At 46.0% G+C, this 26197-nt stretch overlaps 1 protein-coding gene across 7 annotated transcripts in view; it reads right to left on the minus strand.

Moving 5' to 3' along the window:
- TNRC6A (trinucleotide repeat containing adaptor 6A) overlaps nt 1-26197 on the minus strand; it is a 3393689-nt gene that overhangs the window by 1965290 nt on the left and 1402202 nt on the right. The window lies entirely within an intron of this gene.

Raw genomic sequence — 26197 nt, forward strand, 5'->3', positions numbered from 1 at the left:
GTCATGGCCAGCCTGCATACAGCGTAGGAGCGCATCCCTCCCTGCTTGTTGATATACCACATTACAGTGGTGTTGTCTACTTTGATCAGGAAAGCCCCTGGGGAAAGAAGGGGCTTGAAAGCTATCAAGGCGTGCTGGACAGCCATCATCCTTTTTGGATTTATGTGCAGAGGGATTTACTGTTGGCTCCATTGGCCCTTTATGCACCTGCCGTCCTAGTTTGCACACTAGGCACAGTCTGATGCACCTGTGGTGAGGGTCTGGGCAGCGGGGGTGGTGCGAAAGGTAGCCTCTTGTTGTGGGAGCATGCTGTTGCCCACCAAAGAAAATCTTTTCTGAGGAAAGGAATTATAAGTATAAAAGTCTTCAGGTCTTGAGAGTGTTGACACCAAAGGCTTTTTAGGTACCACTAAACTTTCCTCATCTGCAGTCTGGCATATGGAATGAATAGTATGCAAGAGGCCATGAACCCCAGAGCTTGCAGGATCTTCCTTGCAGATAGCTGGGGTCTGGTGGCTAGTTGAGAGAAGTAGGCTGTCAGGAAATTTTGCTTTTCTGGTGTAAGGAAAGCCATCTGGGATACTGTGTCCAGGCTTGCTCCCAGGAATATAATTCTTTGGGGGGGCACCTGCTTGGATTTCATTTTGTTGATTGTGTACCCTAGGGAGGTTTGTAGGGACAAAGGCCAGGTGCTTAAGCAGCTTTTCCTGGCTGTCTGCCTGAATCAGGCAGTCGTCTGAGTATGGGTAAAATCTGGATATTCCTTTGTCTGCAAAAGCCAATGGCCGGAGGCAGACATTTTTTGAAAACTCTGGGAGCAGTAGATAAGCCAAAGGGAAGCGCAGAGAACTGAAAGTGCCGAGATCCTTCCCTGAAACAGAGATATTTCCTACATGATTCCCTGACAGGAATATGGAGGTAGGCCTCTTAGATCTAGGATGGCTAGCCAAGAATCCTTGGAGAGCATGGGTAGCAGCTGCTGGAGGGTGAGCACTTTGAATTTTGGGATCACTAAGAAGATGTTTAAAATGGATAGATAGAGGATGGGGCACCAGCTGCCCTCCTTTCTAGGTACCAGAAAAAGTGTGCAGTAGAAACCTTGACCTCTCTGCTCTGCAAGAACATGCTCTATTGCCCTCATAGAGAGCAGGGAAAGGGCTTGCTTTTGCCCCACTGCTTTGGTAGTAGATCTGGGAACCCCTTTGGGACAGGAAGAGTGTGGACAAAAATCTGTATCCCTGGGACACTGCTGAGAACCCAGCAGTCATTGGTAATGGTGGCCCAGGTGCTTGCATGAAAGGACAGTTTTTCTCCTATGGGTAAGTGAAGGAGGGCAAAGGGAGGGGGTGGGGGAGGTGAGTCATTGTGAGTTCTTACCATAAGGGGGTGGCTTAGAACTCACTGGTTTTGAAGTGGAGGTAGTCCACTGCTTAGATCTCTGCATTCCCTGTGGCTGCTGTCTGGGGGGGTCTGGGCTGGATTGGCTTAGTGGGTGCAGGAAAGGACCAGTGCTTGGTGGGATAATGCCTGCTGAACCTGGGTGGCTGGACCTGTAAGAAATCCTTAACTGTCTGCACAGATTTTGCTTTTTCTTCCATCTTTTTTAAGACCTCTTCTGCCTTAGTGCCAAATAAGTTGTCTTTGTGCAAGGGGGCATCCAGCAATTAAGATTTGACACTGTCTGGCAAGGGCTGTTCCTTAAGCCATGCATGCCTTCTAATGACAGATCCGGTGACGGCGGCCCTGCAAGAAGCTTCTAGGGCATCAAAATTACAGTGCAAGGTGTGTTTATTTACTTGACTTGCAGAATGCATTAACTCTTGTAACTCTTTAGATTATGCACAAGCAGGAAAGGAAGACATTTTTTGTTTGAGGAGTTCCAGGGTATGTTGCTGAAATTTTAGCATATGGAACTGACAATTTAGTGCCCCGATAGCAAGATTAGCGGAGGTGTATACTTTTTTACCCCATCTGTCTAGTACTCTGGTATCGGGGTGGGATTCTTACCAGAGGTAGCTCTAATCCCTTTAGGCCCTGGAGAAATTACCTCTGGGTCAGCAGTAGGATTTTTAAAAAGACTTTTGTGCAAGTCAGGAACTCTATAGTACCTGTCTGGTTTTCTGGGTGCAGGAGGGAGGGTGCCATGAGTCAAGCTGGATTCCAGGAAAACATCCTCCACAACATGCAGGACTGGGGGGGGGGGGTGGCCAATGGTCTGTGCTGTAGAAGATCTAAGAATTCCCTGAGTCTCTGTTTAGACTGAGGGTAGTCCTGACTCTCCCACTGGAAATGCTCCCTTAAGGTATGAAGGGTTTACCAAAAGGAAAACTCCTCTGGGGGAGAGGCGGAAGGGATGGAATCCTCTGCATTAGAATCCCTATAAGTAGAGAAGGGTTGCATGTCTTCATATTCAGATGTATCAGAGTCATCTGACTCTTGTTCAGACAAAACTACAGGGGACAGATCTCTTTTCCTTTTGAAGGAGGTAGCTTGGCTTCCCCTGATCAGCATGACAAGGTCTTCCGTCATTTTAAGCATTTGAGACTAAGGCAAGGTAGCAGATGCCTGAGACTGGGTCGTCGGTTTCTTGGGAGTGGTTCGTACCCTGGGCTTAAGAAACTCGGTCGTTTTTGAAAGAATGGTAGTTGTGAAGGAAGACGTTGGTTTGTGTCGAGAATTGGTAATGCGAAGGACTTCCTCAGAAGCCAGTGCCTTCTCAATGGTTCCGGACCCATCCAAGGTAGAGACGACTGCAGGATCCTTAGTCAGTTTTGCAGCATACCGAACTCCGAAAGGGTCTCAGTAGAGGCCTGCAAATCCACAGAAGCGGGCATCAGGGGCTGCGAAAACGCCTCACTGTGGACCGGAGAATTGACTACTAGCTTAACGGAAGCTTCGTTGGTAGGTTTGGCCCTGTGCGGTCTCTGTCTTTATCTTTATGTTTTTACGGAAGATCTGCTGTCGGATGGCTTACTGAAGCCATTTCGGAGTTCAAGGACTGTAAGCGAAAATATCTAGCCACAATAAGGGCCCGACAATGGATACTTCTGGCGTTGAACAAAGCACAGAAGTGACAGTGGGGGGCTTCGTGGCCTGGGCCTAAACAAGTGACGCGGTAAGAATGAAAGTCTCGGTGTGGTATTTGCTTTTCACAGACGAGACAATTGTTAACTTTTTCTGACATCGGTTAGTGCAAGAAAAAAGTATTCCCAAACAGGGTACTTAGCTTTAGAAGACTTCAATTAGGTACATGAAACTCCAGTAGCGGCTGACTGTCACTCCTGCCAACTGCTTCGGGCTCCACGGCAAGAAAGACTGATGTAATGGCGTCAGATGCCTTACTTTATACTACTGACGACCTGACGTCAGTCCTAACGCGACAGAAACCGATGCAGAAATACTAAGCCTCTGGTATTCGGGCCGGCCGAGGGCTACCCTGGCAGGGATAACCCAAATGTGATGACTGCAACAGTGAAACACGAACATCAGTAGGGAGAGTACCAGAGCTTAAGTATGAACCTGGGAGGAGGAAAGGTTTCCGTGATCAACTAGGTCCTGGAGGATTGTCCTGGCAAAGCCTGCTCTTGCTCGAGATACCATGTCCAGCTTGTAGTGCTTGGTGAAGGTGTGTACAGAGGTCCAAGTGGCTGCTTCTAAAATGGAGGTGGAGTCCATGCCTTTGAAAAACACAGTAGAGGAGGCAGCTGCCCTGGTAGACTGAGGTCTAACATGACTTTGCAAGGATTTCCCATGATGGGAGTAGCACAAGGAAATGGATTTGGAGATCCATGAGGAAATGGTCTGAAACAGCCTTCCCTAAGGCTCAGAGATGGAAGGAAATTAATAATTTTTCAGATTTCCTAATAGACTTAGTTTTGTTTAAGTATTATCCGAGTTGTCTGCGTACATCCAGGGAATGAAGGATCCTTTCTGAGAGTTTTGTGGATGAGGGAAGAAAACTGGTAGGTTAATGGTTTGATTTAATGAACATTCATTAACTACCTTGGGCATGAAGGAAGGGTTAGTCCTAAGAGCCACTTCATCCTTATGGAAAACAAGGTAAGGAGAGGTAGCCATAAGGGCTTGCATCTCGGAGACCCTCCTGGCAGAGGTAAGAGCTACTAGCAGAACTGTTTTCAGGGTGCATAGCTTCAGGGAAACTGAGTGAACTGGTTCAAAAGAAGGTAAGGTTAGTTTTTCTAAAATGAAATTTAGGTCCTAAGGAGGGGGAATGGGTCTCCTGGGGGGGGGGGGGTGTCTGATGTGGAGAACCCCTTTCAGAAAAAGCTTGAGTTCTTGCCAGAGGTGGAGAAATGGGCAGACACGCAGAAATGGCAGACAAATGGACTTTGATTAAAGAATAGGTTAATCCTGAATGAAGTAGCTCACACAAATAGGAAAGGACCCTTAGTATTAGAGTAGTAAGAGGGTTCTGGTTATTCCTTTGGCACCACTTGGAAAATCTGTGCCACTTTGCTATATAGTTTCTCCTAGTACTAGGTTTTTCTGGCCTCTTGCAGAACACTGAGTACATTATCTGAATTTAGGTATCTGTAAGGGATTAGAATCCTATCACCCATAAGGTCAATTTCAGGTTGTTCACCTGTGGGTGGAGTAGGGATCCCTTGTCCTGTGTGAGTAGGTCTAATCGGTGGGGTAACCTGTGATGATTGCCCTTGGCTAGTAAGTATAGAAGGGGGAACCAATGCTGTCTTGGCCAAAAGGGGGTCAGCAGTAAAATTTTGGGTTTGTCCTTCTGAATTTTCAGGAGGACTTTCTGAATAAGTGCGAAAGGAGGGAAGGCATAAAGGTACATTCCCTCCCATGAAAAGAAGAATGTGTCCACTTTCCAACCTTGTGGGTGTGGATCCCTTGTGCAGAAGCTGGGCATCTGCTTGTTTTGTGGGGACGCAAAGACGTCTGCTTGTGGAAAATCCCACCTGTGTATCACGTCCAGGAAAACCTCTCTCTAAAACATCCACTCATGAGAGGAAGCCTGCCGAGTGTCTCTGCCATAACTTTCTCTGTTGAGGGGATATACATTCCTATCAGGTGGACCTGGTAGGAAGGGGCTAAGTTCCATATATGGATGGCCAGGCTGCATAGTGCGTAGGACTTGGTCCCCTTTTGCTTGTTGATGTACCACAGGACAGTCACATTTTCTGTGATTACTTTCAGGGTTCCTGGCAGGATACTGGGTTTGAATGTTAGAAGGGCTAATAGCAATGCCCTCATTTCCTTTATGTTGATGTGGTCCTTCTGTCTTTGAGTGGAACATTTGCCTTGAACTGTGAATTGCTGTTGGTTTGTTAATAGCACTGCACCCCACCAGAGGTCTGAAGCATCTATGGAGACCTGTTGTTGTGGGGCTGGGATTTGAAGGTGGGTTCCTAGGTTGAGTTGCAGTGCTGAGACTCACCATTGGATTTCCTTTTTTAAGGACAGGAACAGAGGAAGAGGCGAGTCCATTGGCTGGGAGTGCTGGCTCCAAAGTTTTTTTTAAAGACCCACTGGATTTTGAGCATGTGGAGTCTTGCCAGAGGTAACATGGGTATGAAGGATGCCATGTGGCCTAGCACTCTCACGAATTCCTGAGTTGTCAAGCAGTATTGGGTAAGGATCTGACAAATATATGCAGAGGTCCTGGATCCTTTGGTCTGGGATGAAGGTTTTCATGCAGTCTGTTCCGAGTCTGCATCCCAAGAAAACCAAATCCTGTGAGGGCGTCAGGTATGATTTTTCTAGATTTAGGGTGAACACAATTGTTAGGATGGAAGACACTTGTTGCAGATGAAGTAGAAGAAACAGAATCCTCCTCTGGGGTAATGAAATCCTTAGGGGAGTCTATTTGGGTTTCATTTGAAAAGGATTCCTCAGAAGAGTAGCAGTCTTCCTCAGATACATGTAAGGGTGTTTGAGGTGAGAGAGTACAGTTGTGTCTGTAGGGCCTGAAAGGCCTTAAATAGACAGAAAACACTTTCCAACTAGGCACCAGTTGAGGTTCAGGGTGCTTAGTTTTTTGTGTCCTATTCAAGGGAGTTCTCGGTGGAGAAAGCATAGTAGTGGACATCTGCTTAGTAGGAGGAGGAGGAGCAGGGCCTTCCAACTGTGCGAGTCGTGGTTCCCCTCAGCCATCAGACTCTGATGGCTGAATCGCCTCAGCGGATGTACACGCGGCTTCCGGCATCCCAGCTTCCATTAAGATTCCCTGGCCTGCTTTGGTAACAGTCATCTGAGCAGATTCTGGGCTTTCAAGTGCCACTAGAACCTGCTCGGACACCTGAGGCACAGGCTGGGATTCTGGCCTGAATTTCTTGGCCTTCTTCCTCAGCGGCTCAGCGGATGGGCCTACACCTCCTTCGATACCAAGCACTAAGTGACATAGCCTTTGATTCTCTAAATACATCAGTGCGGCTAAGCGGCTTCAGAGAGTTTTGGGGACGAACAATTTAAAGATAGGGCAGGACTTATGGTTGTGGGCCTCACCCAAACAAAAAACGCACTTCTCATGCATGTCCTTGTGAGGAATTTGTCTCCCACAAGCACACTTCCCCTTTCTAGCTGACATGCGAGTCTGGACTGTAATCAAAGTAAGGAAAAAAACCAACAGGGCACTTATCTGTATCGGTCAAACAATCGGTCTGGTCTTGAACAAAATCGTATTCCGTCTGAAAAAACATGATCTGCTTTGGTAGTGGCGAATGGGGAGTCCGATGGTCACTGCGGCAGAAAAATTCTGATGAGGGTGCGTGCAGACATCACTTTTATACCTAAAGTTGGTTTATGGCTCTGGTAGGGGACATCACACGTACCCTCCTGCTACAAAGACTTTGGTATACTGGCCAGACGGTGGCACTGCAGGAAGCAACTCCCAACTGCTATGAATACTGCAGCATGAGAATAAAAGGAAATACACACACATACATACATACACACGCACATATACATACACACATTGTACAGTTGTCTAAAATCTTACCATAACGGTAGATATCCTTCTCTTCACTGTTGCAGTATTCACTACACTAGGAATTTCCTGCCAAGGGTGGCCCTACTTTGGGCTAGCATATCAAAGCCTTTACACTGCTTTAACGTAAACTGTACGTCACACACATGTTCCTTGCATAGAGTAGGGCATAAAGGTGACATCCGAAATAACATCCTTAGAAAGTACAGTTGTGTACACTTACCATAAATGTAGATGTTAGAGTGTATTCACTGTTGCAGTCATCACTTTTTGGTTATCTGCTTGCAGTAACGTTCAGTCGGCCTGATAGTCTTGGATCCTATGTCGGTTACTGTCCCCTCTTCCATGACGTCAGGTAATCAGGGGGTATAAAACATGCAACAGCCATTACCATCAGTTTTTCTTACTCCAGATGTTAGGTGTCCCCTTAATGAGAAGCAATTAAATCTATAAATATACAAGGTTATACTTCCAACAAAAAAGCAAATACACCAAAAAGCGTTTGAAGATAGTAAAGGAAGTAGAGGTACATCCAAAAACGAAAAAGAAGGGGGCTGGAGGGAGGGTAACCAGGACTGCAACAGTGAATATACGAACATCTACATTTATGGTAAGTGTACACAAATGTACTATGTTCGTGTTTCACTGTTGTAGCCATCACTTTTGGGTAGATTCCCAAAGCCAAGGATGGTCGGAGGAATTCAAACAGAATTAGGACCAGCTAAAAGGCCCTGCAAGACTGCAGTGGCAAAGCCAGCCTCGGATTTAGATAAAACTGGCAGATGGTAATACTTGGTGAAAGTATGTACAGAACTCCAAGTAGCAGCTTCTAGGATATCGATGGTAGGGACGCCTGTGCGAAAGGCTGTAGAGGTAGATGCAGCCCTGGTAGAGTGGGGTCTGACCCCTGTGGGATAGGTTTTCTTTGTATTTTGTAGCAAAAAAGAATGCAATGGCCTATCCATTTGGAAATGGTTTGCTTTGAAATAGCCTTCCCCTCTGTCCCTGCAGCAAATGCCACCAGCAGTTCAGATTTCCTTTGAGGTTTAGTTCTGTCAAAGTAGAATCTAAGTTGTCTGGACACGTCTAAGGAGTGCAGAATCCATTCCCCTTTGTTCTGTGGATTAGGAAAGAAGGCTGGCAAATGTATGGACTGATTAAGGGCCACAATGGATACCATCTTGGGCATGAAGGAGGGATTAGTCCTGATGGACACTGTCCGCATGAAAGATGATGAAAGGCTCCAATGCCATGAGGGCCTGTAATTCAGATACCCTTCTTGCTGAAGTGATTGCTAAAAGGAAAGCTGTTTTCCAAGAAAGGAATTTTAAGTCCTTAGTGGCAGCTGGCTCGAAAGGAGGAAGGGTGAGCTTTTCCAATACAAAGTTGGGGACCCAGGCTGGAGTTGGAGCTCTCCTGGGTGGTCGTATATTTTTGGCCCCTCTGAAGAACTGCTTACGCAGTGGATGAGAGAAGAGGAGTGGTTCTGTGTTACAATGAGATGAGATGGCTGAGGCGTTTATTTTGATGGAGGAGAAAGACAGGCCATTATGAAGCATCTCAGTTAAGTATTGTAAGATTTGATGTAAATTGGGCACTGTTGCGCTCATCCCTTGAGACTGGTTCCAGGCACAGAATCTTTTCCATTTTTCAGCACAAGACTTTCTGGTACTAGGCCTCCTTGCCTCTAAAATGATATCCATCACTGATTTACTGAGGGATGGTAAAGGAGAAATTATGTAATTAGCCAGGCTGCTAGATTCAGTTTGAAGTTGAAGATGCAGAATTTGGTTCTCCTGCCGAGATAATAGCATAGAAGTCCAAGGCAGGTGCCATGGGGCCCACAGTGACACATTGTGCAAGAGGGGGTACCAGTGTTGGTGTGGCAAGTCTGGTGCAATCAAAATCATCCTTGGTTTGTCGTTTGATCTTTAGTAGTACTTTGGAGAGCAGAGGCAGAGGAGGAAAGGCATACACTGATAGGTTCTTCCAGCTGAAGGACAGAGCATCCACTTTCCAAGCTTGTTTGTGAGGAGTCCTTGTGCAGAATTTGTCCAACTGATAGTTTTGGGGGGTGGCAAACAGGTCTATATCTAGGCTCCCCCATTTTGCTTGTCAACATGCTGAAAAACCTTGGTTCCAGTTTCCACTCGTTTGGGTCCGTGAGGCTTCTGCTTAGTTCGTCTGCCGGTGTATTTAGTTTTCCTGGCAGGAATTGAGCTTGTAAATGCACCTGATAGCTCAGGGCTGTGTTCCACAATGCCATGGCTAGTCTGCAGAGGGTATGAATGTGTACCCCCCTGCTTATTTACGTACCACATTAACAGTGGTGTTGTCCGTCTTTATCATTAATTGTCCTGAAAGAATGTGGTCCTTGAAGGCTGTCAGAGCATTCTGTACAGCTAACCTTTCTTTTTGATTTATATGCAGGTGCATTTGACTTGGATTCCATTTGCCCTGAATGTACTTCCCTGCCAGGTGGGCCCCCCATGCATAGTCTGATGCATCTGAAGGTTTGGGCGGCAGGGGGTAGTGTGAATGGTAGTCTTCTGTTTTGGTGGCAGCCCTCTGCCCACCAAAGGAACTCTAGGCGTAGGCAAGGTACGATAGGAATCATTCCCTCTAGATCCTGTGAATGTTGACACCATAAGCTTTTGAAATACCATTGCAGTTTCCTCCGTTGCAGCCTTGCATATGGAATTAGAAGAATGCAGGAGGCCATGAACCCTAAGGCTTGCTATATCTGCCTTGCAGATAACTGGGTTTTTGTGGACACTTGTTTGAAGAAGGTTGTCTAATGAATCCGTTTCTCTGGCGTGAGGAAAGCCATCTGGGAAGTTGTATTCAAGCTTGCTCACAGGAATATAATTTGTTGACAGGGTACCAGTTGCAATTTCTTTTTGTTTATGGTGTACCCCAGACAAGTCAGTACCCTTTGAACAAAGGCCAGATGATTCAAAAGTATGTCCTGGCTTTCTGCTGGAATTAGACAATCATCCAGATATGGGTACACATGAATATTTCTTTGCCTGCAGAATGCAATGAATGGAGCTAGGCACTTTGTGAATACCATAGGCACAGTAGATAAGCCAAAGGGCAGTGCAGAGAACTGATAGTGAATGTAGCCTGCTTTGAAGCCTAGGTAGTTTCTGCAAGACTCCCTGATAGGGACGTGCAGGTATGCTTCTTTTAAGTCTAGTGTTGCCAACCATGCATCTTTGCCTAGCATAGGAAGCAGCTGGCGAAGAGTCAGCATCTTGAATTTTGGAATCACCAGGAAGGTATTTAGAGTAGAAAGGTCCAGGATAGGACATCATGTATTGCCTTTTCTGGGTACCAGGAAAAGTCTCGAATAGAACCCTTGTCCCATTTCCTCTTCTGGTACCAACTGAATAAAGTACAGTTTTGTACCTACCATAAATGTAGATGTTCAAGTGTAAACACTGCTGCAGTCATTACACTTGGGTTATCCTGCCGTCAGGCGGTTCACCAGTCAGCCTGAGTTCCAAAGTCTTGGTCCGGCGTCAGTTGCTGTTGCCTCCTCCCTGACGTCAGTGCGACAGGGGTATATAAGATGCAGCAGACGCCATTTTCTTCAGTCTTTCTTGCCCCAGATGTCAGGTGCCCCCAAATAGGTAGGCAATTCAAATTGCTAGTAAAATATACAAAGGAAAAACAAAACCATTTTTAGTTACCAGCAAATACTCCCCATAGGTAGTAAAGGGTAGATGACCTAAGTACGTACCAGAAAGTAAGAGGGGAAGGAGGGTGGGTAACCTGGACTGCAGCAGTGTTTACACTCGAACATCTACATTTATGGTAGGTATAAAACTGTACTATGTTCATCGTGTTACACTGCTGCAGTCATTACACTTGGGTAGAATCCCAAAGCTGAGGTAGGGTGGCTGGTTCTATAAGGCATTAGGGGTAGCTATAAGGCCCTGCAGCACTGCAGTGGTGAAGCCAGCTCTGGATTTAGAGTATAGAGGCAGATGGTAATGCTTGGTGAAGGTATGCACAGAACTCCAAGTTGTTGCTTCCAAAATGTCCTTGGTAGGTACTCCTCTGAGGTAGGCAGTTGAAGTGGCTGTTGCCCTGGTGGAGTGAGATCTAATGCTGCTAGGTACAGGTTTCCCATGGTGAGTGTAGCAGAAACGTATACAATGTCCTATCCATTTTGAAATAGTCTGTTTTGAAATGGCTTTTCCCCGTGCTCCTGCAGCATATGCTACCAATAACTGCTCAGATTTTCTGAAAGCTTTGGTTTTGTCCAAGTAGAAGCGTTAACTGCCTGTGAATATCCAAAGAATGTAGTAGTCTCTCCCCTTTGTTCTGTGGTTTAGGATAAAAAGTTGGCAAGTGAATAGTTTGGTTTAGAGCCACACTTGATACCACCTGTGGCATAAATGTTGGGTTAGTTCTTAAAGACACCCTGTCCTGGTGGAAGATGAGGAAAGGTTCCACTGCCATTAGTGCCTGTAATTCTGAAACTCTTTGTGCTGATGTTATTGCCAGTAGAAGAGCAGTTTTCCAAGAGATGTATTTTAATTCTGCTGTGTTAGCTGGCTCAAAAGGATGTAAACTTAGTTTTTCCAAAACAAAGTTGAGGTCCCAAGTTGGTGTAGGTGCTCTACGGGGTGGTCTTATGTTTTTAGCCCCTCTGAGGTACTGTTTGAGCAAAGGATTAGAAAAAAATGGTGGATCCATGTTGTAATGAGCAGAAATGGCTGAGGTGTGGATCTTGATGGATGAGAAGGAGAAGCCCTTGTCCAGCATCTCAGTTAAGTATTGAAGCATCTGAGGGATGTTTGGGACAAGAGGGTCAAGGCTGTGTGCTTGGTTCCAGGCACAGAATCTCTTCCATTTATCCGAGTAGGCTTTCCTGGTGCTAGGCCGTCTGGCCTCCAGAATGACATCCATAACAGCTTTGGAGAGAGGCATTGCTTGCTTGACTAAGGAATTTTCCATGCAGCTAGATTTAAGGTCTTTAGCTGGCTGTGAAGTATCTGATTGTTGTGCTGTATCAGCAACTGTGGGATACGAGGCAAATTCCATGGTGGTTCTTGTGCTAAGTTCTCTAAGAGTGGGTACCAGTGCTGGCGTGGCCAGTCTGGTGCAATCAGGATCATCTTTGGCTCTTCTTGCCTGGCTTTTATGAGTACCTTTGGAAGAAGAGGTAAAGGAGGGAAAGCGTATACTTGCAGGTTTTTCCAGCTGAATGAAAGGGCATCCACTTTCCATGCTTGTGGATTGTAGCTCCTTGTGCAGAATTTCTGTAACTGGCTGTTCATTGGGGACGCAAACAGATCTATGTCCGGGCTCCACCATTTTTGTGTGATCATTCTGAATATCTGTGGGTTCAACTCCCATTCGTGGGGGTCCATGACATTTCTGCTTAGGTCGTCTGCCAGTGCGTTTTTCTCTCCTGGCAGGAATTATGCTTGCAGATGAACTTGGTAGTCTAGAGCTGTGTTCCACAAGGTCATGGCTTGTCTGCAGAGGGGGTAGGAGTGTGTGCCCCCTTGCTTGTTTATGTACCACAAAACTGTGGTGCCGTCTGTCTTTAGTAGTAGTTGTCCTGGATGCAGCAGATCCTTGAAAGCTATAATTGCATTTTGTACAGCTAGCATCTCTTTTTGATTGATGTGGAGATGTCTTTGCTCTGTGGGCTACTCGCCCTGAATACATTTTCCTGCCATGTCTGCTACCCAGGCGTAATCCGATGCATCTGTTGTCCGTATGTGCCTGGCTGTGGGATGAGTAAAAGGCTGTCCCTTGTTGAAGTGACAAGCTTGAGCTCACCATCGAAACTCCTGTTGAAGGCAAGGAATTGGTGGTACAACTGTTTCCAAATTTTGACAGTGTTGAGACCATGCACTCTTTAGGTACCATTGTAGTTTCCTCAAATGCAGTCTGGCATATCAAATTACTATTATGCAAGATGCCATGTAGCCCAAGGCCTGCAGAATTTTTCTTGCAGGGAGCTGGGTCTTTGTTGCCATCAAATGAAAGTATTGAGTCAGTTGTCATTGCTCGTCTGGCGTGAGATGAGCCATCTGGGCCGTTGTGTTCAAGCTGGCACCCAGGAATATTATCTGTTGCGTGGGCACTAGTTTTGATTTCTTTTCATTTACTGTGTACCCCAGGCAAATTAATAACTTTTTTACATACGCCAGATGCTTCAGAAGAATGTCCTTGCTCTCTGCTTGAATCAGGCAGTCGTCCAGGTATGGATAAATTTGAATTCCTTTTTGTCTGCAAAATGCAATTACTGGTGCCAGGCACTTTGTGAAGACCCTGGGCGCAGTAGATGAGCCAAAGGGCAGTGCAGAGAATTGATAGTGCTTTGAATCAGCTAGAAATCTGAGGTATCTTCTGCAGTTTTGTCTGATAGGGACATGCAGGTATGCCTCCTTGAGGTCCAAAGTCACTAGCCAAGCTTTCTTGCCCAGCATGGGAAGAAGCTGCTGTAGTGTTAACACTTTGAATTTCGGAACATCCAGGTAAGTGTTTAGAGAAGAAAGGTCCAGAATGGGTCTCCAGGCTTTGTCCTTTCTGGGAACCAAAAAGAGTAGAGTAAAATCCTTGTCCTTGCTCCTGTGGTGGTACCTTTTGAATAGCTCTCATGTCCATGAGTGTTGTAATTTGTTTTTGAGCCTCTGCCCATTGATTTGGTGGCAGATTTGGCATTCCTTTTATCCTTGGCAGAGTGTGAAAGTGGAACCTGTAACCTTGATATACAATGTTGAGAACCCATTTGTCTTTGGTGATGCAATGCCAATTGTGATAGAAAAGTGCCAGTTTTCCTCCTAAGGGTGCTGCCAAGAGAGAGCTGCTTGGCAGCTGTAGTGGAAAGTCATTGAGGCTGCTTTTTATAAGGTTGAGGCCTGTCTTCCCCTTCTTTCTGGCCTGGTGTATCCCACTGTCAAGGCTGTAAGGGCCTTGTGCCTGACCACTACCTCTTGGATGTCTGTATCTGCCCTTTTGAGGTCCGTCTAACTGGAAAGGACCAATTCTTTGTTGGCCAATTTCTGCTAAAACGAGGAGGCTGAACCTGTAAGAAATCTTTCAGTTTGCACAGATTTTGCCTTATCCTCCATTTTCTTTAATACCTCCTCTGCCTTAACTCCAAACAACACATCCCGCTGTAAAGGTGCATCCAACAATTTGGCCTTAACATGATCTGGTAACGTATGTTCTTTTAACCAAGCATGCCTTCTAATGACAAAGCCTGTAACTGCTGCTCTACAGGAGGCCTCTAAGGAATCAAACCCACATTGCAAAGTATGTTTTCCCACTTGTTCAGCTGCATGCAATAAATCCTGCATTTCTATAAAATTAGGAGGATCTGAATCTGGAAGCATCTTTTGTTTCAACTGAGACATCAAAAATTGCTGACATTTTAGCATGTGAAACTGGCAATTCAAGGCTCTCATTGCTAGAGTTGCAGACGTATATACTTTCTTTCCCCATCTATCTAATGCTCTGGAATCTCTGTCAGAGGGAACTGGGTTTTTTGCTGATGAGGCCTTAATCCCTTTGGGTCCTGAAGAAATAGTTTCAGGGTCAGCAACAGGGCTTTTGTACAGAAATTTGTGAGAGTCGGGGACTCTGTAATATCTATCAGGTTTAATTGGGGCTGGGGGGTAAGGAGTCGAGGTTTAAGCTGGATTCAGTGCACACATCATCCACAATATCCAACACTGGCAGAATAGCAAGAGGTCTGTGTTGAGGCAATAAAAGGAAGTTTCTGAGCCTTTTCTTGGATTCTGAGTAATCCTGACCTTCCCAATTAAAGTGCTCCCTCGTGGTATGTAAGGTCTCCCCAAAGGAGTAGCCCTCAGGCGGAGAGGCTGATGGAATTGATTCCTCAGCATCAGAATCCTCATAAGGAGGTTAAGAATATCCTAGGTCTGAGGATGAATCTGAGGAAATGGGACACATGGTCGGAAGATTCATAGTCTGCATCCTGTCTGGGCCTTTTATTAGGAGGGGGATGGGACCCCCTGATCAGGGTAATAAGGTATTCAGCCATTTTTAGCATTTGTTTCTTAGGCATGGAAGTCTGTCCTGGAGAAAGCTGTGTCTGTTTCTTTGTTTTTAAGGGGGGCTTAAGACTTAGCAGAGGGTTTAATGGTTAGCTGGGTAGGTCTGAAAACACCCTCTGAAGCAGGGGATTGCTCAGGTACTTCGGTTCCCTCTGAAGGGTTAGTTTCGGTGAGCTGAAAACCTAGAGTGTCCGAAGGCTCAGCCAGCTCCATGTGGGAGTCGGAGGCTGTTTGTGGTTCTGTAGAAGCGGTAGTCAGGGGCTGCATAGGTGCCTCACTGAAAACCGGTGACCGGCCTAGAAGAGGCCTCGTCAGTTTTGGGCCTCTGATGCCTGTCCTTGCGCTTTTTATGTAATCCAGTCATCAGAAGTTCCGACGGCATGGTGCAGTTAAATTTTCTGCCAAAATAATGTCGGGCAAAATCAAACCGACGTTTAATAGTGCGCTTGTTAAACCTACCACAAAACCGACAACCAGTGACATCGTGGTCTGGGCCTAGGCATGGAATACAATAGGAGTGGAAATCCTTATGAGGTATTTGCTTCCCACAAGAAATACAGTTTTTAACTTTTACTGACATCGGTCTGAGGCAAGAAAAAGTTTCCCCAATGGGGTACTTAGCTTTGTAAAAGACTTCGGTTCTGGATTCGGAATGAAAATCTCAGGAGTCGGCTGACCGGCACTTGCGAACTGCTTCTACTTCGGGCACCTCGCGGCAAGAAAGACTGAAGAAAATGGCGTCGGCTGCATCTTGTATACCCCTATCGCACTGACGTCAGGGAGGAGGCGACAGCAACCGACGCCGGACCAAGACTTTGGAACTCAAGCCGACTGGGGAACCACCTAACGGCAGGATAACCCAAGTGTAATGACTGCAGCAGTGTAACACAATGAACATCCCCCATGCCTAAGAGAGAGAGTACTTGATTTTGGGCCTCTGCCCACTGATTTGGAGGTAGATCTGGCCACCCGCTTGATGTTGGTAAGGTGTGGAAGCAAAATCTGTATCCTTTGGACACTATATTTAAAGCCCATTTGTCCTGGGTAATGAGTTCCCAGTTTTTGGCCTGCAGACCAAACTTTCCACCTAAAGGAGCATTCAGGTGGGAAGTGCTTGGAAGTTTTAGAAGCAAGTCATTGAGACTTTTCCATAGGGGGGAGTCTTATTACTCCCTGATTTGAGTGCGGAAACCTCCCACTGCTTAGTCTTGTGTGTCCCCTGGGACTGAAACCTGGGGTTTCTGCTATGTCTGGGTTTGGCTTGAGAAGACCTTGAAGATGCTGGAAAGGACCAATTCTTAGAGGGCCAGTGCCTACTAAATCTAGGAGGCTGAACTTGTAAAAAATCTTTAACAGCTTGCATAGATTTAGCTTTATCTTCCATCTTTTTCAAAACTTCCTCAGCCTTGTTGCCAAACAGGCGGTCCTGATTTAAGGGAGCATCCAACAATTTAGCTTTAACATGATCAGGTAAAGATTGCTCCTTAAGTCAAACATGCCTTCTGAGCACAGAACCAGTAACAACAGCCCTGCAAGAGGCCTCTAAAGAATCAAATCCACATTGCAAAGTATGTTTTCCAACCTGTTCAGCAGAATGCATTAAATCCTGTAATTCTTTATTTTCCGCAGAGTCAGGAATCAACATCATTTTCTGTTTAAGCAATCCAATAACATGTTGTTGATACTGTAACATATGAAACTGGTAGTTTAAAGCCCTAATGGCCAAGGTTGCAGAAATGTAAGCCTTCTTACCCCATCTATCCAGCGCCCTGGAGTCTCTATCAGAAGGGGTAGGATTTTTAGCAGTAACAGCCTTAATGCCCTTGGGTCCCTGTGAAATAGTATCTGGATCTGCAATAGGATTTTTAAAAAGGAACTTGTGTGAATCAGGAACCCTGTAATATCAGTCAGGTTTTCTGGGAGCAGGAGGCAAGGAATCAGGGGCCAAACTAGATTCTGAAAAAGCATTAACAAGGTCTAGTACTGGAGGAATAGCTAAAGGCCTATGCGGAGGCAGGAGTACGAAATCCCTAAGCTTCTTTTTTGAATCAGAAAAAAATCCTGGTTTACCCAGTGGAAATGCTCCCTTAGAGTACGCAAGGTTTCACCAAAAGAAAAATCCTCTGGAGGGGAAGCAGAGGGAATAGAGTCCTCTGCATCAGAATCCTCGTAAGTAGATGGGGTAAATCCAGATCAGCAGAAGATTCATAAACAACTTCAGTCCTAGGTCTCTTAGAAGGGGGAGGCTGGCTTCCCCCGATTAGAGTTGTAAGATCTTCAGCCATTCTTACAATGTGTTTTTTAGGCATAAAGGCCTGAGCATGCGGCCTGGGTGTTGTCTTTTTAGGCATGGTTCAAGATTTAGGCCTAAAAGAAGAAGGAGGCATCAGTTTGACATGCATGCCCATAGGCCTGAATACACTCTCAGAAGCCGGTGCCTGCACAGCGGCTCTGGACCCATCCAAGGTAGAGACATCCGCAGGTTCCATAGTTGAAGCATCTCGCGGCATACTGGACTCCGAATGGGTCTCAGCAGAGGCCTATGAATCATAAGTAGCGGGTATCAGGGGCTGCGAAAGCACCTCACTGAGTACCGGCGAACTGGCAACTGGCTTAGGAGAGGCATAGTCGGCAGTTTTGGACCTCGGCAGCCTGTCTCTGTCTTTATCCTAGCGTTTTTTCCGAATCCCGGTAGTCGGATGGCTAACCGATGACATTTTTGGATAATTAAACTGAGAACCGAAATATTTTGAGGTGAAAATATACCAACGACGGATAGTGCACTGATTACATAAAACACAAAACAGACAGCATGGTACGTTGTGGTCAGGGCTTAGGCAAGGAATACAGTACAAATGAAAACCTTTATGAGGTAATTGCTTTCCACAAGTAATGCAATTAACAACTTTTACTGACATCGATAAGGAGCAAGAAAACGTTTCCCTAACAGAGTACTTGGCTTTAGTTGAAGACTTCGGTTCTGAAACTCGAAAAAGAAAATTTCAGGAGTAGGCCGACTGACACTTGTGAACTGCTTCTGCTTCGGGCACCACATGGCAAGAAAGACTGATGTAATGGCGTCGGCTGCATGTTTTATACCCCTGACGACCTATCGTCAGGGAAGAAGGGACAGCAACCAACGCAGGACCCAAGACTTTGTTAATCAGGGCTACTGCAAGCAGATAACCCAAAAATGATGACTGCAACAGTGAAACATGAAGAACATTTGAGAGCAGCAGTAGGCATGCCATTCTAAGGAAGAGAGGGGTAATCAGTACATCCAGAAGAGAAATTGTCCAGGGGACGGATAGAGGGAGTGAATACTGCAACAGTGAAGAGGAGGACATCTACTGTTATGGTAACATTTTAAACAACTACACTATGGCCTTCCATTTCTCTGTTGTAGTATTCATTATAATAGGGAGAGTGCCAAAGCTTAGGAAGAAGAGGAGGAGGAAGGACCAGCTGAGCTCTCTAGGAAGCCATGAAGGATGGCCCTAGCAAAACCAGCTCTAGGTCTGGAAATACCATCTAACTTGTAGCGCTTGGCAAAGGTCCTATTGTGGAAGTTAGAAATAGCAGGTAGTTTGGACCTGGATAGTGGAAGCAGAAGTTCCCTGATCAAAAAGTATAGCTAAAAAATCCAAAACTTTTTCAACCTGTGCAGAAAATGGGTTAAGACCACTATCATGTGCCCAAAAAGAAAAACTTTTCCACTGTAGACACAGTTTCCTGGTGGACTGTCTATGGGAAGCAAGCAGGATTTTTTTAGACTGGGTTCGATAAATTCTTCTGCTCATCGAATAATGGGACTGGAGGAGCCAAGCTGTAAGCTTGAGGCTCTGAAGACTGGGGTACACCAGTCCCTGAAGATGAGACAAAAGATCCGGAGCTGGGTCCAGAATCCATGGACGGTTAATTAGATTAATCCACCGAAAGGGGAACCAGACTTGTCAAGGCCAGAAAGGTGCAATGAGGATCACCTTGCTTCTCAACCTGTTGGCTTTCTTTAAGAAGAGAGTAATCAGAGGGAGGGTGGGGCATACACTACACCCGAGGGCCAATTGTGAAGGAGATCATTTCTCGAGGACTCCCCAAGTGGGAATTAGGGCAAAACAACTGCTGCACTTATTGTTTTGGGGTGATGCAAAGAGGTCACAGCAAAGCTGGCACCAGCAGTGGAAAACCTCCTTCCCTACTCTGGGATTGAGAGACCACTCATGAGGCAGGAGAATGCATCTGCTCAGTTTGTCTGCTATCACGTTTGAGCTGTCCAGTATGAGGGGTTCCATTAGAAAGCAGCTGGACATCACCCATTGCCACACTCTGAGCTGCTCAACAGAGGGGGTAAGATTTGGTTCTGCCCTGTTTGTTGATGTACCACACCATTGACACGTTTGATTGAACTGTAATCTTTCCCTGATGGAGGGCAGACTGAAAGGCTTCCAATGCTAAGAGCACTGTCCTCAATTCCAGAACACTGATATGCAGGTTGGAATCTATTGGGAAGAAAGTGCCTTGGACTGTTCTTCCCAGATAATGTCCCACTAACCCATCTGGGAGGCATCCGTGGTCACTGTGGCCTTGGTTTAAGGTCGGGCAAAGGAGCAGCCTAAAAGTATTTCCTCAGAATCCATCAACCAGGATAAGTCCTTCTTGCAATGACTGGTAATAAGAGTTGGGTATATCAATGGATGTGTTAGGATGACCACTGGGATGCTAGAAGCCACTGCAGCAGCTGCATGTGAAATCTTGCTAGTGGAACTAAGGTAATAGCCATTGCCATGGACCCTAAAGCTTGAAGGAGTAGCAGTGCAGGAGCTTTGTGGTTGGAAAGAAATGGCCAGTACTTGGGATTTTATCTTCAGTAGCTTGTGAAGAGGAAGGGAAGCTACACAAGAAATGGTAAGACGGGCATATATGAACTCTAGATCCTGAATGTGGCTTAGCTGAGATTTTGAGTGATTCACAGTAATGCCAAAATAGGTGAACAGGTGTAGGATGAAATCTGTTGCTTGAAGCAGTAGATGCCTGGTGGGGACGGTGATAAGCCAGTCGTTAAGATAAGGAAACATCCGGAATCTATGCAGTCTCAAGTGAACTGTCACTGCTGCCAAAACACTTTGTGAACAGCCTGGGGGCTGTGGTGAGGGCAAAGGGCAGAACTCTAAATTGAAAATGATCGGCTTCTAGCCGAAAGTGGAGGAACCTTTGGGAGCATTTGTCCATCTATGTGGTAATATGGGTCCTGAAGGTCTAGAGAGCACATCAAATTGTTTTCCTCTAAAAAGGAAAGTACAGACTGTACCATGGGCATCCAGAATTCGGTTTGCTGAACAAACTTGTTCAGAAGGCTGAGATGTAATATCAGCCTCAGGTCCCCTGTCTTTTTTGGCACTAAAAAAAACCTTGAGTAATATCCGGGACCTATCTTCTCTGGTGGGACTTCCTAGATGACTCTCTTCTCTAACAGCTTTTGAATTTCTAAGGCTGCTTCCTCTTGCTGATTGGGTGGAACACTGGGGAGGCTTTGTTTTGATCTTGGAAAAAGGGAAGGGAATATGGTAACCTCTGGCGATGATGTCCTGCATGCAAGCATCTGAAGTTATTTGTCATCAGGCCCTTGAGTGCAGTGAAAATCTTCCCCATCTGCTTCCAGAGGTAAGCAATCTGTCACTCTTTCAGGAGCGCAGACAGGATTTGCCTGACAAAGAATTTCTAGAACCTTGATTCTGCAGGCCACCTTGATTCTGGGGGCTGAATAAGGAGGATCTATCAAAAGGAGCATTGACGAAGGAAGACTTAAATGACTCTGCAGACTCGCATAAGCACATCTAGGCATGATTCTTTATAGCAATGCCAGAACCCGCTGCCATAGTTGCCCCTTTGGCTGCATGCGCAATGAGCCTCATGGATGAGTTGGAAGTGGACTCCAAGGTGGATAGCTGGGAAGTCACTTTATCATGGACCTCCTCAGACACAACTCCTGCTAGAGTATCTGATAGCTCCTTGATATGAATCCTCTAGAGCCTTGCAAAATATGCCATAAAATTCAAAGACCTTAAAGTGAAGGTCGATGATGCATACACCCGCTTTCCGAATCTGTCCATCGTCCTGAACTCTCGATTAGGGGGATGAACAGTGGAACTCTCTTTAGGTAGTTACTTTCTGGTGGCTGCCACCACCATCATAGCATCTACTGTTAATCCCTTTGCCCAATGCCAGTGGTCCTTTGTTAGGTGTCCAGGGAATTCACTCTGTAGAATCAGCAGCCTTCCAAACCCACTGTGCAATCAATTTAATAAGATAGTCAGCGGGAGGGGGGGTCACTCAAGAAGTAGATGGCCAAGCACCAAAAGCCTGCAAGTACACCCACTCCTCAGAGGCCAGGTCTTTGGGCTTCCAGTTACCCCTCTGTTTTAGAATCTCTAGGATGTCTCAAAATGTGACATCTTCCATGGGTGACCGATGATGGGAAGGGTTCCCCCTGAAGTCAGTGACTTCTATGACCGATTCCTCAGGGGAATCCAAGTGTTTCCTCTAGCATGTCTTTTTCTGGGGTGGCTCCTCAGTGGGGATCTCTGAGGAGGACTGAAGAGGAGGGGCCCTGTGCAGGGGTATCTTGCAGTCTAGGTGCCCGCTGTCTGGACATGGAGGTTGGTGGCAGTTCTAGGCACGGAAGTGTCTTGGGATAAAACTCCAATACAGAAGGAGCAAGCTAAGAGCCTGCAGAGGCCAATGCCCTCTCCATCACCTGGAAGGTGGGCCCACCTCAAAGAGGGATGCAAGCCCAGAACAGAGGTCACAACCCACTCTGAAAGACCCACCTACAAAGCAGAAGCTGAGGAAGAGCCCACGTCTGCCAAGGTTCTAAGAGTCAAGGACGACTCCAAATAAAAAAAGTACTGGAGACAATCTGAAACACTCAGACTGGACAGTGGAGCCACGCCCCTGGGAGTCTGTCTGCTCTGAAGGAACTAAAGAAGTCAAGGCAGATCCTGGAACTGAAGGGGTAAAGGCAGTCGGCAGAGCAGCTGGACCAAGAGGGATCAGAACTGGAAGCTCTATGTTCTCAGAAGAGATCAGAGGAGGAAGATTTAGTGGAGTCCTGGGAGAAAAATGCCCGAACTCCAGAAGGGAGAGGGGTCTGGTAGGAGACAGAAAGACCCTGGTCACTAGGAGCTGATCCACCAACCTCATGACATAGTCTTCGGTAAGACTACTGGAGGAAAGTACAGACATACCTGAGGGGAAATCTGGTCTTTCAAGAAAAGGACTCAGGACCTGTCTTACAAAGGGGTCAATAGAGGGTGAACACCTTGTCCTGGGAGTGAAAGCTATGCCCGATTTTGGCACTGACAGAGTTTCCAATGTCTGTGAACGTGCAGCAGGGGAGGTAGGTACCAACCAGGAAACAGAAGTTGTTGGTACCGAAGAGAAGGCACTGAGGGTTGTCGTGTAGTGGAAGACTGTGCCGAGGACGTTGTTGGCTTCGAAAGATTCTGAACCACAGCCTTCAGTTCCCCTGAAGTGCAAGCAGAAGGTTTATGCTTTTTTGCCACCGGTACCAAAGGAGACATCAGCACAGAGTGACTTTTCTTGGTTCCGTTGTCACATTTAGAGGGAGACATCTTGGATAAACCCTCCTCAAAAGAGGACTGAATTATCCCTTTTAATAGTAATTTATTTCTACATTCTACCAAAGCATGGCTACTGAAGGCCTGGCAGATAGTACAGTCCTGATCTAGATGAGCTGGACCTAAACAATATACATAGGAAGAATGCCCATCGGAATTGGGCATCTTCAGACCACAGTCCTGGCACTGTTTAAAATTCATAGTGCCTTTACATTTCTTAGTCATGTTGACAGACACCAAAAGAAAAGAAGGGGTCAACAGGCAGCACACAGACACACACACAGACAGACACACACACACACACACACACACACACAGACAGACACACACACACACACACACACACACACACACACACACACACACACAGACACACACACAGACACACACACACACACACACACACACACAGACACACACACACACAGACACACAGACACACACACAGACACACACACAGACAGACACACACACAGACAGACACACAGACAGACAGACACACACACAGACAGACAGACACACACAGACAGACAGACACACACGCACGCACAGGCACACACGCACGCACAGGCACACACGCACGCACAGGCACACACGCACGCACAGAGACACACGCACGCACAGACACACGCACAGACACACGCACAGACACACGCACAGACACACGCACAGACACACGCACAGACACACGCACAGACACACGCACAGACACACGCACACACACACAGACACACGCACACACAGACACACGCACACACAGACACACGCACACAGACGCACAGACACACGCACAGACACACATACAAGGAAAGGAAAAAGCTACCAACTATGGTAGGTTACACCTACCTAAAGAGGCAGAGAAAGAAAGGAAGAGTACTACAAACTATGGTAGGAGAAAGAATACCATATGGTTAGAAAAAACACTCAAAGTGGGTACAAAGATAAAGAATATATATACATGTGAGTGACTGTGTGAGTGAGTGAATATAACGAATTACAGAAAAAAAAGATTAAATCGTGAAAATACAAGAAAATTTTACTTAGCTGTGAAAGAAAATGGCTGAAGTATTTTGCAACAAGAGTGGCAAATGAGATCAGAGGCAATATGAAGAGAGGTATTGTGGGTAGAGTCTTAGCAAAAGAGTTTTTGGCTGGTGCAAGCTATGCAACAGCCAAGCCAGTTCTGAGGATTGGAACCATATCCCAATGGTGAAGGATAAATGAAGAATGACATCAGATCTATTTGAAGAGTACTCCAGTGGTGGATAATGTCTAGAAACACATCACTGTGAGGCATCCATTTGTGGGATTGAGTTAAGGATCTGCTCAGATTGTCTGCCACAATATTTTGACCTGAGGGAATGCAAATAGCCTGAAGAGTCACTTGATAATGAACAGCACGTTCTCACACCAGGAGTGCGAACAGGCAAATAAGACAAGATTCTTCTCCCCCACTGTTTGTTTACATACGGTCTGTAAACACCTTGAGAGGTCCTGGGGAGAAGAGAGGGTGAAAGGCCTGAAGAGCCAGCAGAAGAGCTCAAATCTGTAATACTGATGTGCTCTTTCTGTAGAGGAGGTGACAACACCCCCTGCACCTTTAGACAGCCAAAACCTGCTCCCCATCCCACATCTGAAACGTCTGTGAACAGCTCCTGAAATGGATGAGGGAGATGAAAAGGGAGCCCTGGATTTAGAGCAACTTCTGAAACAACCACTGAAGTTCCTACTTGGGACAAGGTGGAAGAACTACAAACTCTAGGGGATGTGCACATTGAAGCCAAACTGACTTCAGAAACTACTGAAACTTTCTCATGTAAATTTGGCTAGAGGGAGCATATGGTGGAAGCCATGAATGCCAGAGCTCTCAGAAACTCCCTAACTGTTAAAGCAGCAAAAGGAAGAATATGAAAGAAGGAAAAGTACAGTTTTGTACCTACCATAAATGTAGATGTTCGAGGATCTCCACTGCTGCAGTCCTTACATATGGGTAGTCCGCTGTCCACCATCGGCCCGAATACCAAAGGGCTAGAACTGGCGTCGGTCATCGGCGCCCGAGACTGACGTCAGTACGTGTCAGTACAAATGCGCATGACCGACGCCATATCCTCAGTCTTTCTTGCCTCAGACGCCAGAATGCAAAAAACACCACCCAAAACCCAACCTAAAAACAGGGGGAAGGAGGAAGGGAAAATTGGACTGCAGCAATGGAGATCCTCGAACATCTACATTTATGGTAGGTACAAAACTGTACTATGTTCTTCGTCTCCCATTGCTGCAGTCCTTACATATGGGTAGAATCCCAGAGCAACGGAAAAAGGGAGGCTGGCCAACTAAATAGCATTAGGAGCTGCTAACATGCCCTGTAAGATTGCAGTGGCAAACCCAGCCCTAGACCTAGAATAAAGAGGTAAATGATAATGCTTTGTAAATGTATGTACAGAACTCCAAGTAGCTGCCTCTAGAATGTCTTTAGTAGCTACCCCTCTCAAAAAAGCAGTAGAGGTGGCCGTAGCCCTAGTAGAATGAGGCCGGATCCCAACTGGAACATCCTTTCCATGATGAGAGTAACAAAAAGCAATACAATGGCCAATCCACTTGGAAATAGTTTGTTTCGAGACAGCTTTCCCTTGTGAAGTCAAAGCAAAAGAAACAAATAATTGTTGAGATCTTCTGAACTCTTTGGTTCTGCTCAAATAATACCTTAACTGCCTATGTACATCCAAAGAATGCAAAACTTTTTCCCCTGTATTTTGGGGGTTAGCATAAAAAGTAGGCAAATGTATAGATTGGTTCAATGCCACATTAGAAATCACTTTAGGCATAAAAGTAGGATTAGTACGTAAGGAAACTCTGTCCTTGTGAAAAATCAGAAAAGATTCCACTGCCATGAGGGCCTGTAATTCGGATACCCGTCTAGCAGAAGTAACAGCCAACAAAAAAGCAGTCTTCCAAGACAACAACTTCAATTCAGCTGTAGCTGCAGGTTCAAAAGGAGGCAGTCAGCTTTTCTAAAACAAAATTAAGATCCCAGGCAGGAGTAGGAGCTCTTCGTGGGGGTCTTATATTCTTTGCCCCTCTAAGAAACTGTTTAACCAATGGATGTGAAAACAAAGGAGGGTCACAATCATAATGAGCAGAAATAGCTGCAGCATGCACTTTTACAGAAGAGAAGGACAAACCCTTGTCCAATAAAACAGTCAAATATTGCAATATACAACTCAAATTAGGCAATTTGACATCAAAGCCTTTAGCTGAACTCCAAAGAAAAAATCTCTTCCATTTATCAGCATAAACCTTTCGAGTACTAGGTCGCCTGGCTTCCAAAATAACATCCAAAACTTGTTGAGGGAGCTGAAGGCCCTCCTTCTTTAAAACAGAATGCGCCAGGCTGTCAGGTGTAGGGATTGCACCCTGACATTGAGAAAATGATTGTCTACCTGAGACAATAAGTGAGGAATCTGTGGTAATGGCCAAGGTGTTCCATGAATTAAGCTCCTCAACAGAGGGTACCAATGCTGACGAGGCCAATCCGGTGCTATAAG

The sequence above is a fragment of the Protopterus annectens genome, chromosome 12.part0 (assembly GCF_019279795.1).
Source record: "Protopterus annectens isolate FY-2018-M chromosome 12.part0, PAN1.0, whole genome shotgun sequence".
Taxonomy (NCBI): domain Eukaryota; kingdom Metazoa; phylum Chordata; order Ceratodontiformes; family Protopteridae; genus Protopterus; species Protopterus annectens.